The sequence below is a fragment of the Peromyscus californicus genome, unplaced genomic scaffold (assembly GCF_007827085.1).
Source record: "Peromyscus californicus insignis strain IS unplaced genomic scaffold, ASM782708v3 Scaffold_12__1_contigs__length_115047231, whole genome shotgun sequence".
Lineage (NCBI taxonomy): Eukaryota > Metazoa > Chordata > Mammalia > Rodentia > Cricetidae > Peromyscus > Peromyscus californicus.
The window spans coordinates 72,126,496-72,140,204 of record NW_026294413.1 but is presented as its reverse complement, the minus strand read 5'-3'; the positions used below and the strand labels follow the sequence as shown (position 1 = coordinate 72,140,204).

General features: G+C 46.0%; 1 protein-coding gene and 1 pseudogene across 4 annotated transcripts in view; one reads left to right on the top strand and one right to left on the bottom strand.

The window, feature by feature from the left end:
- Rnase13 (ribonuclease A family member 13 (inactive)) overlaps positions 1-13,709 on the bottom strand; it is a 55,415-nt gene that overhangs the window by 10,570 nt on the left and 31,136 nt on the right. The gene's annotated exons all lie outside the window — the stretch shown is intronic.
- Positions 6,531-8,319, top strand: LOC128106951 (uncharacterized; annotated as a pseudogene).

Below are 13,709 nucleotides of genomic sequence, written 5' to 3'. Positions count from 1 at the left end.
ATTGGCTCGTCACTAGATAATGAGCCGGAGGTACACGTAAAAGAAGATTAATGAATGCCAACTCTCTCTGAAATTCAGTCGAGTCGACGCCTGTGTCATGTTTTAAAGGACTCACTAAAACCATGTGGCCAGAGGCCAAATACAGTATAGTTCTGAATGTGAGGATTCAGGATTCCTTATTGCTGAGTATGTTTAGGCAGGCCCATTAGCTCCATAGGCATCCACTTATTTGGTACATGTAAATAGAGAGGCTTGAAGCTGGTTCATTTCCTGATATACAGGTTGCTCCCCAGCCTGCACCTGGTAAGAGGCAGTGTAGCTCATGCCTGTCTTTAAGGAATTAGGCAACAGGCAAAGGCCTCAGAGGGACAGCCAGTTCAGCTAAGCTGGATGTATCCCCAGCCCCCTGACCCAGTCACGGCACAAGGACTGAAAGGGAGGAGGGTCGGCAATGAGACAAGTAAGAAGGGAAGACAGAGAAGGATAGGTTCATACCAGATGAGTCACAGTCAGGTCAGTAATAAAGTGGACACAAGAGGGACATCTTTAGGGCACGAGGACACGAGAGAGAGAGAGAGAGAGAGAGAGAGAGAGAGAGAGAGAGAGAGAGAGAGAGAATGGAAGAGAGAACAGTGATGCAGAGGATAGGAAAAAACTAAGACAAAAATGGAGATGGGGAGGTGAAACACAGAGTTAGGACACAGGGAGTCCAAGGGTGTCTCATCCTGCCCAGCTTGGGTCTAAAACCCTGACAAGGGACAGTGAGGGAATGAAGGAAGGACAGACACACCTACAGAAAGGTTGGGGTCATGTGGGTCGTGTGCACTGTGATGGAGTCACATCAACTGCTGCAGCAACCTGGAACCCCAGCCTGTTTCTTATGTACAGCACAGGGGAAGGGTGTCTTAAATTACTTTTTTATTGCTACGATAAAACACCATGACCAAGGCAACTTATTTTTAAAAAAGCATTTAACTGGGCTTACTGTTTCAGAGGATTAAAGTCCATGATGTTGGAGAGGAGGCATGGCAGCAGGATAGCTAAGAGCTCACATCTTGATCCAAAAGTAGGAGGCAGACAGAGTGTGAGCTAGCAGGGAATAGAGTGGGCTTTTTGAAACCTCAATGCCTAGTGATATATCTCCTACAGCAAGGTCACCGTCTTATTCTTTTGTTGCTGTGAAGAGACATTATGACCAAGATAACTCTTACATAGGAAAGCATTTCATCGAGGGAATTGCTTGGCTATGGTTTTAGAGGGTTAGCCCATGACCATCATGGTGAGAAGCAGACAGGCATGACCCTGGAGCAGTGGCTGAAGGCTTTTTTTTTTTTTTTCAAAAAAAGGGTCTCTCTATATAGCTCTGATTGTCCTGGAACTCACTATTTAGAACAGGCTGCCCTGAACTCACAGAGATCTACCTGTCTCTGCCTCCAAAAGTGCTAGGATTAAGGGTGTATGCCACCATGTCTGGTCCAGTAGCTAAGGATTTTATACCCTGATCTGTAGGCAGTAGAAAGACACTGGGCCTGGTATGGACTTTTGAAACCTCAAAGCCCACCCCCAGTAACACACCTACTCCAACAAGGCCCCAACTTCCAATCCTTTCCAAACAGTTCCATTTACTAGGGACTAAGCATTCAAACATATGAGCACGTTCCACTACTTGGCCCCCATAGCCTTATAGCTATATCACAATGCAAAAAATGCATTCAGTCCAACTTTAAAAGTCACCATGGTCTTTAACAGTCTCAAAACTGTTTAAAAGTCCAAAGTCTCTTAAGGTAATTTCTTTACTGTAAACTCTTGTAAAATAAAAAAGCAGGTCACATTCTTCCAACATACAATGGCACAGAATATATATTACCATTCCAAAGGGGAGAAAAGAGAAAGGGGGCATAGTGAGGAAATACCGGACCAAAGTGGGACTGAAACCCACAGGTCAAACTCCAAAGTCTGTCTTAGATGAATTGCTCGGTCTTGTTCAGTCTCCCACTCCTCTCAGCTTTGTTGACTGCGGCGCACTTCTCTCTCTTGAGCCTGTGCCGCATCCTGAATGCAGCTGTCCTTGGCAGGTCCCCCATGGCTCTGGCATCTCCAGCATCTTGGGGTCTCAAGTGTAGTCCAGGATTCACCTTCACAGCTTCACGAAATGGCCTCTCTGGGTCTCCAATCAGAGATTCCCCTGCCACCTGCCTGGCCTCAGCAGCTTGCTTTAGCCACGGAGGAGGAGTCCACAATCCCTTTTACCTTTCTTGACTCTAGATCCAGAACCACATGGCCAAGCTGCCAATTTCTTCTGCCTGTTGGGGTTAAAACTTGGCCCTGTCCTTGACTTGCATTTGCACAAGCGTTCAGTTGTTGATGCTTTCTAGGCTGAGGAAATCCCACTGGTTTATTCCTTTCACGGGCTGATTATCTGGGTGGTGCCTTGTCCTGAGGGTGTTACTCCCTTTATTCCATTTTTTTTTGTTTTTTTTTTTTTTTTTGGTTTTTCGAGACAGGGTTTCTCTGTGCAGCTTTGCGCCTTTCCTGGGATTCACTTGGTAGCCCAGGCTGGCCTCGAACTCACAGAGATCCGCCTGGCTCTGCCTCCCGAGTGCTGGGATTAAAGGCGTGCGCCACCACCGCCCGGCTTCCTTTATTCCATTTTGAATCAGAACTTTCTTTAAACTTCTCATCTCTTTCTGCACAAGCTTTGGCCCCAACATTACATTTCCTGGTACCTGCCTCTTTTCTCCTCAAACTGCGCATTTTGTATTTCTTTTCGCCCTGCGTGTTCTTTTTCATTGTAGATTTGCGTAGAGCGATCACTAATAACCATGTGACATAGCCCATACTGGGTTCTCCTCTGCCAAGGGCATCAATCCAAACTCTTCAATTTAGCCTCCAACAAATTTTTTGGTCAAGGGCAGAAATCAGCTACATTCTTTACCAAAATATCACAAGAATGGTCTGTAGGCCACTTACTAAGATTCTTGCCCTCTGAAACTTCTAGAGAAAAGTCTCTATAGCCCAAATCACCCTCCACACCACTGTCTTCTATGCTCCTACTCAGATGGCCCAGTATCTTAGGGTTTCTATTGCTGTGCAGAGACACCATGACCATGACAACTCTTTTTTTTTTCTAAGATTTATTTATTTATTACATATACAGTATTCTGCTTGCATGTATGCCTGCATGCCAGAAGAGGGCACCAGATCTCATTACAGATGGTTGTGAGCCACCATGTGGTTGCTGGGAATTGAACTCAGGACCTCTGGAAGAGCAGGCAGTGCTCTTAACTCCTGAGCCATCTCCCCAGCCCCCCACCATGACCATGACAACTCTTATAAAGGAAAACATTTAAGTGGGGCTGGCTTATAGTTCAGAGGTTTAGTTCATTATCAGCATGGTGGGAAACACAGTGGCATACAGGCAGACACAGTGCTGGAGAAGAAGCTGTGAGGTCTACATCTCGACCTGCAGGCAACAGGAAGTGAACTATATGCCATCCTGGGTGTAGCTTGAGCACAGAAGACCTCAAAGCCCACCCCCACAGTGACACACTTCCTGCAACAAAGCCACACCTCCTAATAGCGCCAATCCTATGGGGGCCATTTTCTTTTAAACTACCACACCCATTAAGCCCCACTGTCTTAGTTAGGATTTCTGTTGCTGCCATGAAACACCATGACCAAAAAGCAAGTTGGGAAGGAAAGGGTTTATTTGGCTTATGTTTCCACATTGCTGTTTATCACTGAAGGAAGTAGGGATAGGAACTCAAACAGGGCAGGATCCTGGAGGCAAGAGCTGATGCAGAAGTCATGGAGGGATGCTGCTTACCAGCTTGCTTCACATGGCTTCCTCAGCCTGCTTTCTTTTTTTTTTTTTTTTTTTTTTTAAAGATTTATTTATTTATTATGTATACAGAAGAGGGTGCTAGATCTCATTACAGATGGTTGTGAGCCACCATGTGGTTGCTGGGAATTGAACTCAGGACCTCTGGAAGAGCTGCCAGTGCTCTTAACCTCTGAGCCATCTCTCCAGCCCTCAGCCTGCTTTCTTATAGGACCCACGACCACCAGCCCAGGGATGGTACCAACCACCATGGGCTGGGCCCTCCCTTGTTGATCACTAATTGAGAAAATGCCTTACAGCTGGATCTCATGAAGGCATTTCCTCAACTGAAGCTCCTTCCTCTCTGATGACTCTAGCTTGTGTCAAGTTGACACACAAAACCAGCCAGTACACCCACTTAAAGTGTTTAACCGCTTTTCTAGTCCAAAGTCCCAAAGTCTTCCATATTTCTCCAAACAACCATGGTCAGGCCTGTCACAGCAATACCCAAGTCCCTGATACCGATTTCTGTCTTTGAAGAGACAGCATGACCGAGATAACCCTTATAAAAGAGTTTTCTTGGTTTGATTGCTTGGTTACAGTTCTAGAGGGTTAGTCCATGATCATTACAGTGGGAAGCAGACAAGCATGGTGCTCCAGCAGTAGCTGAGAGCTTTACATTCTGCTCTGAGGCAGCAGGCAGTGAGAAAGACACCGGGCCTGAAATGGGCTTTTGAAACCTTAAAGCTCACCAGCAGTGACACGCCTACTCCAAGCAGGCCACACCTTCTACTCCTTCCCAAACAGTTTGACTAACAAGGGACCAAGCATTCAAATACACAAGCCTATGGGCACCATCATCAATTCAAACCACCACAGTCACCCTTGCTAATCCTTCCCAAACAATTCCACTAAGTTTTCTCAAGTTGGAATCTTATCTGGGTGGTGATACCCCTCCTAGGCTGGCTAGTTTCTATGCATACTTGATACAAGCTAGAGTCATCTGAGAGGAGAGAACCTCAGTTTAGAAAATGCCCTAAAACAAGCCTGTAGGGCATTTTCTTGATTAGTGACTGGTGGAGGAGGGCCCAGCCCATTGTGGGTGGGGCCACCCCTGGGCTGGTGGTCCTGGATTCCATAAGAAAGCAAGCTGAGTAAGCCATGAGGAGCAAGCCAGTAAGTGGTAATATCATAATGTAAAATGCACTTAGTCCAGTTTCAGAAGTCTCCATAGTCTTTTACAGTTTCAACACAGTTTAAAAGTCCACAGTTTCTTCTGAGACTCAAGGAAATCTCTTAGTTGTAGCCCCCTGCAAAATCAAAAAGTCACATCACATACTTCCAACAGACAATGTCACAGAATATACATTACCACTCTAAAAGGAGGGACTAGGGGTACAGTGAGGAAATACTGAACCAAAGCAAGACTGAAACCCAGCAGAGCAAATTCCAAGTCCTATAGTTCTACATCTACTATCAAACGACCAAATGGCTCCATCCTTCCTGCTTTGTTTCCTACAACACACTTCTCCTTCTTCGGCTGGTCCCACTCTCTGTCTGCAGCTCTCCTTGGCAGATAGGTGTCTCAAGGATCTGATCTGGCATCTCCAACATCAGGCTTGCCGACAAAATCCAGGCTTTACTCTCACAGATTCACTCAGTGCCCTCTACTTGAGGACTCTTCTGACAAATGCCTGGCCTCAGCAGCTCTCCTTAAAAACAAAGGAATATTCTACCATCCCTTACTCATCTATTCTTCCTGACTAAGGCTATAACCAGATGAATGATTCTGTTGCGTCTGGCTTCCTACTCAGATTGGAGACTGACCCCCTCCTTGAATCATAAGCTTTGATGTGTCATTGCTTTTTAGGAGCAGAAGATTCCTCAGACCTTTCCCTTTTACAAGTTGGAAGCCTAGCTTGAAGGGTGTCTTGCCTGAGGGCACCCTCCCTTCATTCCATCTTGCTTCAAGCCTCTCTTTAATCTTTTTGTCTCTTTCAGCACAAGCCTTAGTTCCAACATGAAACTTGCTGGTGCTCTCTTTCTCCTCAAATTGTACACTAGGTATTTACACTTCCCCTACTTGCTCATTTTCATTGTAGATCTGCGTAAGAGTGATTACTAATAACAACACAACAGCGGCAATATTAGGCTGTCTTGAAGTCTCCTCTACCAAAAAAAATTCATTTATTAGTTTTTAAATTTAGGCTCAGGCAAATTCTTAGGACAAGGGCAGAAGGTGGCTACATTCTTTGCCAAAATATCACAAGAATGGTCTCCATCCCAATTCCTAAATTGTTCCCCTCTGGAAAACTCTTAAAATAGGCCCCCACAGACCATACTTTCAGCACCACTGTCTTCCAAGCTCCTACTAGGTTAGTCCATTGAGCTCCTACTAGGCTAGCCCATTGAGTTCTGCTTATACATTCAACTGTTTTCCGTAAGTCCCAGAGTCTTCCATATTTGTCCAAACACATCATGGCCAGGCCTGTCACAGCAACACTCCATTCCTGGTATCAACTTCTGTCTTAGTTACTTTTCTATTGATATGACAAAACACCAAGACCTAGGCAGCTGATAAAAGAAAGCATTTTACTGGACTTACTGTTTCATTGAATTATTGAATTATTTCATTGAATTATATGAATGAATTATTCATTCATAATATTGGCGGCAAGAGCAGTTGAGAGCTCACATCTTGATCTGCAAATAGGAGGCAGAGAGAGAAAGGTAATGGAATGTCATGGGCTTTTTGAAGCTTCAAGGCCTCCTCCCAGTAACACACCTCCTCCAACACTCCTCTTAATCCTTCCCAAATAGTTCTACCAACTTGCAACCAAGTATTCAAACATATGAACTGGGGAGGGCCATTCTCATTTAAACTAGTCTCAGTAGTAGGACTCCTTAGCCTCCTTAGTCTCAGAGTGTAAACATTTGGGGAGGGTGGAGATGCAGTTGATTGTTTTTGTACACACCGGTCAACCCCTGAAATTGCCATTCCTGTGAGCCTCATCCAACAAAAGGCTTTGCCACTCCCATGTGGCTGAGGCATTGGGGTCCTTGACATGGCCGTGACCATGTCAACAATACACATTCAGTTGGGACTTCCTTCACGCAGGGCTTCCTCCATTCTCTACACAAGGAAATGGGGACCCAAAGAGACAGCAAAGAGTAAAAGGCAACAGGAACAGAATGATGCAAGGAATACAAGGTCAAGATACTGGTTAATGAATGGTATCACAGCAGATGTGAGTACGTGGGTGGTGGTGAGTTCAAACAGTGGCCACAAAAGGAGCCAGTAAGTTAAGGAGATTGGTTGATTAGCTAGAATAAAGTATAGGAAAGTAGTCTTCAACTGAGTAGTCTCTACTCTCTGTGTTAACATTCTGATCTCACCCCTTGGGGCTGCCCTGTGTCCTGACATAGAAGTCTCTTCTTAAAGAAAAACTCTGCCCAACTTCCCTCTCCTCTCCCTCCGCTCGCACAGGTGTGCACCCCTCGATTCCCCCCTCCCCATTCCTCCCTCTCCACATGGATGTAGCGTCTGGGTTGTGACTGTCCACCCACCACCCCGCTGCCATACCCGCATGGAGTGGGTCACCAACCAGCCCACCGCTGCACCTGCCCAGCATGCCAGTATGTTTCCCTGAACGCATGGGATACTCTCTGGGGGTCCCACACACACACATAATAATTCATAACACTCTGTCCCAAGCAGCCTCAGCCTCAATCCTGACTCCTCCCTCTAAGAGAGATGCTACCAACCAGAATAAGATTCTGCCTCCTGCTCCAGACACGGTGGGTGGCTGAAGTCTCAGTCAGCACCATGCCCAGTCATGTGACCTCATCTCAGAATTGAACACTTAGAACATGCAGCCCACCTCTCAAGTATGCAACTCAGCCATGGATCACACCAACAAGTATTTTTAAAAAACTGCAAAAAACGTCCACATCTTCTTGCATCTGTCCTTCCCTAGTGTGCCCACCACCTGCCAGCCTGAAAGAATGGCCAGAAGAACTACCACCAAAGTCAAAAGCATGTCCCTGACCATATGTGAACTCTCCTCAGGGACGTTCACACACTCCAGGTAGCATCTGAATGCCTCTTACACAGTAGCCTGCAACCCTCCCCGGGAAGCCGCTCTGGGGAGTCCCTGCTGGTTCCTGTGCACTTGGCCCAAGTTTTCTTAGTTTTCCAGACTTCTTACTCTTTGGCCAAGTCCTGGACTCTGCTGCGCTCCTTCTCCACCAGGGCCTTCTCCTCCCCTCATTTCTTGGGCCCTTTCTACCTCAAGCTCTTCAGAGAGGAGCCGGGGCTGACACTTTGGTGGGCCAAGCTCCAAGGAGTGTGTCTTCATATTTTTGTTCATGTTCAGATAACCGCCCAGGGCTTTCCAGCTCTACTCTCTAGAGGGAGAAATAACGCCTGCAGTCCAGACAACAGGGAGATGACATGCCCATACCTCAACCCCTCAGGCCCCGGTGGACTGCCAGTGTAGACAGCCAGGGGCTTGGCTCCCCGAAAGGGATGAACAAACTCAAGGGGATGGATGGGCTTCCTGGTTTACGCCTTTGACTGTCTCTCCCCTGTTCTATCTTATGGAAATATGAAAAAGGAAGAAATAAACGGAGGGGTGTGTGCAATTTATAGGCAGTGCTGTTTCCCGTCCTACGGCAGACCTTTTCCAGCTCTGACCCGGTGAGGTGACTTCTGTGGGGACAGAAGACTGGAAGGAAAGAAGACAAAGAAATTCCACACCGTATTTATCCAGCGCTTTGAGCCATCCATACAAATCGTCTAATCCCTGCTAAAGATGGACTTGACGGGATCACTCGCCGCCGCCTCCTCCTTCGTGGATGAAGAAACGGATTTCAAAAAAGCATAATTTAAAAGGAGCTTGTCTGATTGGCTAGTTAGTGGCAGAACCTTGACATTAAAATAGGTGTCCTTAATTGCCGTGCTACCGTACCAGTTGGACGAGAAAGGAAAACGTTGCAGAGGGAGTAGGTAAAAGTTCACATATGAAGAAATGGATCCTGGGAGTGCTGTCGAGCTGGGTTCCCTGTGCCGGCTGGCCACTGTACCCGCCAAGAAACTGTTTATGAGGGGTGCTGGGATCTTCAGCCTTTTCTCCCTCTCCTCACTGCCCTTCCCCCTCCAGCCCACTGTGCTACCAGCCTAGACTCCAGGCTGGCTGTTGCTGGATCCACTTGGCCTGGTGGCTAGGGTAAGGGGCGTGTCCCAGCTTCGTTCCATTTCTCCAGATCACATTTCCCTTGACCTTAAGAAACTTCCGTGGCCCACAGCCTGCTTGTCAGAAACAGACTGGTGAGGCTGACGGAGCTTCCTTCCTTGCCATGGCCCTCGCTTGCCTCTGTCCTCCCTGGCTGTCCACACTGGCAGTCCGCCTGGGCCTGAGGGGTTGAGGTATGGGCATGTCATCTCCCTGTCGCTGGGACTGCAGGCATTATTTCTCCCTCTAGAGAGTAGAGCTGGAAAGTCCTGGGCGATTATCTGAACATTGTCATGCCTTCTCTCTTCCTATATCTCGGTCCCAAAGTGCATCGTGTCCCATGCCCACTTTATGCCAGACTAGCCGCATTGTGAGCATTTCCCGCCTGCTAGTGTGCTCCTAACTGGAGTCATATGAGCTTTGGAGCTTTGGAGATTTGGAGCCAGGCAGAATTTCATAATCCTGGCTCCTGGCTCAATTGTTAAGTGACCTTGAACGCTGCTCCTGAACCTTTCTGCAGGTCTATTTCTTAAAGCAAAAACAGGAATGATCCTACCTATCAACAAACAAACAAACAAAATCTAAAGCATTGTAGGATGCTTTAGAAATAAAATTTAAGGTCAGGCAGTGATGGCACATGCTTTTAACCCCAGCACTCAAGAGGAAGAGGCAGACAGATCTCTGTGAGTTTGAGGCCAGCCTGGGGATGTAGCTCAGTGGCATCGTGCTACCTGCTGTGTGAAAACCTGCATTCAATCCCCGGTTACTGTCTGAGTGAAAGTATTAAGGAGGGGAGCTACAGCAGGGAGAGTACACCGGTAAGTGGCTGAGTGGGCCCTTGTGAGGCTGGAAAAGAGAGACACAGCAAACACACACTGTAACCAAAGAGCAGACAACTGAGTAAAAACACCACTTCCTGAGGATAGAACACTGCCATCCTGTTGTGACTCAACACTCAAAAAATATATAAACTCTTACTCAAAATCATAATTCATAATTCAGAACTCCTCTGGTCACCATGCTCGACATGGATGCATTTACTTTGTGTGTGTGTGTGTGTGTGTGTGTGTGTGTGTGTGTGTGTGTTACTGGGAATTGAACCTAGAGACTCGTACACGCTCAACAAGCATTCTACCACTGAGTTACATACATTCCTCAGCCCATTATATATTTATTCTAAATAAATAATTTTTAACTGAGATGCATAGAAAGGCAAACACTGAGAGGCACCTGAATTTATTTATTTTTTTCACAGTTTTTTGTATTTTTTATTTGTGAAGTGTCTTAAAAGCTTCTTGGGTATGGGGTGGTAGGGGCCTACCACGCGCACATGTGGAGGTCAGGAGACAAGTTACAGTTGGTTCTCCCCTGCCACGGTGTGTGTCCCAAAGACTGAACTCAGTTGTCAGGCTGAGCCATTCCAGTCGCACTGCTGGTGAGTTCTGGTGGCTGTTAGTGGTTTGGAGATAAACATCTTCCCCACAAAAATTTGAAGTAACTAAAATTACACCTTTAGTGCTTCTTCCCAAATGAAACCGATTTCTAGTTGTTTTTGCTTTCTGAAAAGACCAGCTCCCAGGCTGGAGAGATGGCTCAGAGGTTAAGAGCATTGGCTGTTCTTCCAGAGGTCCTGAATTCAATTCCTAGCAACCACATGGTGGCTCACAACCATCTGTAATGAGATCTGGTGCCCTCTTCTGGCCTGCAGTCATAACACTGTTTACATAATAAGTAAATCTTGAAGATGAAGAAGAGGAGGAGGAGGAGGAGGAGGAGGAGGAGGAGGAAGAAGAGGAGGAGGAGGAGGAAGAGGAGGAGGAGGAGGAGGAGGAGGAAGAGGAGGAGGAAGAAAAAGAAAAAAGAAAAGCCCACTTCAACTCCCTAAGTAATACAAAATCCTAGAAGTTCTGCCAGAAAGTGGTGGCACATCCCTTTAATCCCAGCACTTGGGAGGCAAAGGCAGGCAGATCTCTGAGTTCAAGGCCAGCCTGGTCTATAGAGTGAGTTTGAGGCCAGCCAGAGATACACAGAGAAACCGTGTCTCAAAAAAATAAAAAATAAAAAAGAAGTTCAGGGCTGGAGAGACGGCTCAGAGGTTAAGAGCACTGTCTGCTCTTCCAGAGGTCCTGAGTTCAATTCCCAGCAACCACATGGTGGCTGACAACCATCTATAATGAGATCTGATGCCCTCTTCTGGCATACAGCAGACTTGCAGAAAGAACACTGTTTACATAATAAATAAAAATGAATCTTTAAAAACAAGAAAAGAAGTTCAAAAGCAGGCTCAATGGCAGAGTCTTTGGCTACACAGAAGGAAGCTGTGGGTTTGATGGGGTGCAGGGAGAAAAAGGAGGAGGATGAGAACACGTATGGGGAAGGAAAGGGGGCCTGCTTAAAAGTGGGCAGAGTAGCTCATCCCTTTAATTCCAGTACTCAGAGTCAAAGGCAGGAGGAGCTCAGAAGCAGCTGAGAGGTCAAGGCTAGCCTGGGCTACACGTGAGTTCCAGAATGAATAACTTGATCTACAAAGTGAGACCCTATCTCAAAACACGAACAAAACAGTTTTCAAGAAATTTGTGTTGCCACCCCTTGGGGAAGAACAGGAAGCATGGGTGCTTTCCGAGAGGGTGGGGAAAGCTCTGTTGTCATCTGAATATGTTTACTGTGTGAAAACTATGGACTTGGGATTTGTGTGTACTTCACTGTGTCATAAAGTTATACTTTATTCTTCCTGGAACCTTCCAAGAGATAGTTTTGTTTTGTCTTGTTTTTCAAGACAGGATTTCTCTGTGTAGCTTTGCACCTTTCCTGGAACTCATTCTGTAGCCCAGGCTGGCCTTGAACTCAAAGAGATCCGCCTGGCTCTGCCTCCCGAGTGCTGGGATTAAAGGCGTGCGCCACCACCGCATGGCTCCAAGAGACAGTTTTTAGGGATGTTTTTATTTACATGATGATTGTTAATACAGCAATAAATTCCTATGAGTATTGCATAATTAAATCACAGGTAGACTATAGTTTAATTTATATTCTTTTGATTTGTATTATTTGTTAGATAATATTTTTATTATATTACTAAATTGCAAATAAATACAGTTCTTCTAAGATTCTCCAGCTCATGCAGCTTCTCCTGATACTTAATTTCTCCCATTACCACGCTCCTCTCCTCGAAACAGGGTTTCTCAGTGTAGCCCTGACTATACTGGAACTCGCTTTGTAGACCAGGCTGGCCTCAAATTCAGAGATCTGCCTGTCTCTGCCGCCTGAATGCTGGGATTAAAGGTCTTTGCCACAGTGCTCAGCTTCCTAATACACATCTTGCCTGTCAGCTAATTTTCCTGCTTTTTAACTATGTAGAAGAAATTTAATAATCATTTTATAGACACCAGTGTAAGCTTTTGCAGTTATTAATTATTAAAATTTTTATAATAAATATACAGGCATACTTGTATTGTAGAATGTTCTTTTAAGGTGTGTTACTTTTGTTTATGCTGCATTTGTTTACCTCTGTGAAGTTGTGTTACTGTGCCTGTCTAAAACATCTGATGGTCTAATAAAAAGCTGAACGGCCAATAGTAAAGCAGGAGAAAGGATAGGCGGGGCTGGCACACAGAGAAAATATAGAGAGGGAGAAATCTGGGAGCAGAGAAGAAAAAAAAGGAGCCAGAGAAGAAGGAGGCCTCCGGGGCCAACCACCCAACCACACAGCCAGCCACGGAGTAAGAGTAAGACTTACAGAAGTAAGAGAACAGGAAAAGCCCAGAGGCAAAAGGTAGACAGGATAATTTAAAGTTAAGCTGACTAGAAACTAAGCCAAGCTAAGGCCAGGCATTCATAAGTAAGAATAAGCCTCCCTGTGTGATTTATTTGGGAGCTGGGCGGTAGGCCCCCCCCCCCCACCAAAAGAGCCAAAATACCAACAACATAGAATTTTAACATTTCTAATTTCTTTTTGTTTGTTTATTTGAGACAGGATCTCACTCTGCGCGTAGTTCAGGCTGGCCTGGAACTCACTATGCAGCCCAGGCTGGCCTGGGACCCCTGGCAATCTCACCCCAGCCTCCAAAATTCTGGGATTACCGGTATGAGCCATCATGCCAGGGTGCACTTTCAACATTTTATAAGTTAATAGGAAAATTTTTCTCTCACAGATACATGGAAGATGTGCACCCATGTTTGGGACCACCTTGGTATCGGTAGTAAATTGTTGTGGAATAACCATTTTGTACACTGTGAAGATGTGTCACTCGGATTGGTTTTTAATAAAATGCTGAACAACTAATAGCTAGGCAGGATTTTGGGGGCAGAGAGGATGCTGGGAAGAAGAAGGTGGAGACGCGAGGGATGGGAACAAGCAAGACATGCGGGGAGGGGGGGCGTGTAACAAGCCGGGTGGCTGCACATAGATTAGTAGAAATGGGTTGATTTAAGTTAAAAGAGCTAGTTAAAAACAAGCCTAAGCTAAGGTCAAGCTTCCATAACTAATAAGAAGTCTCTGTGTCAGGATTTGGGAGCTGGCTGGTGGGACAGAGAAAGATGAGCTACAGTAAATGCGAGGACTTGCCTGATTCTTCTTCCTGGCAGCTCTGTAGGGCTTGACAGGAACAACCCATTTGATCACAGTACATTTCGGAATGCCAGGAACAATAGGAGAGGCA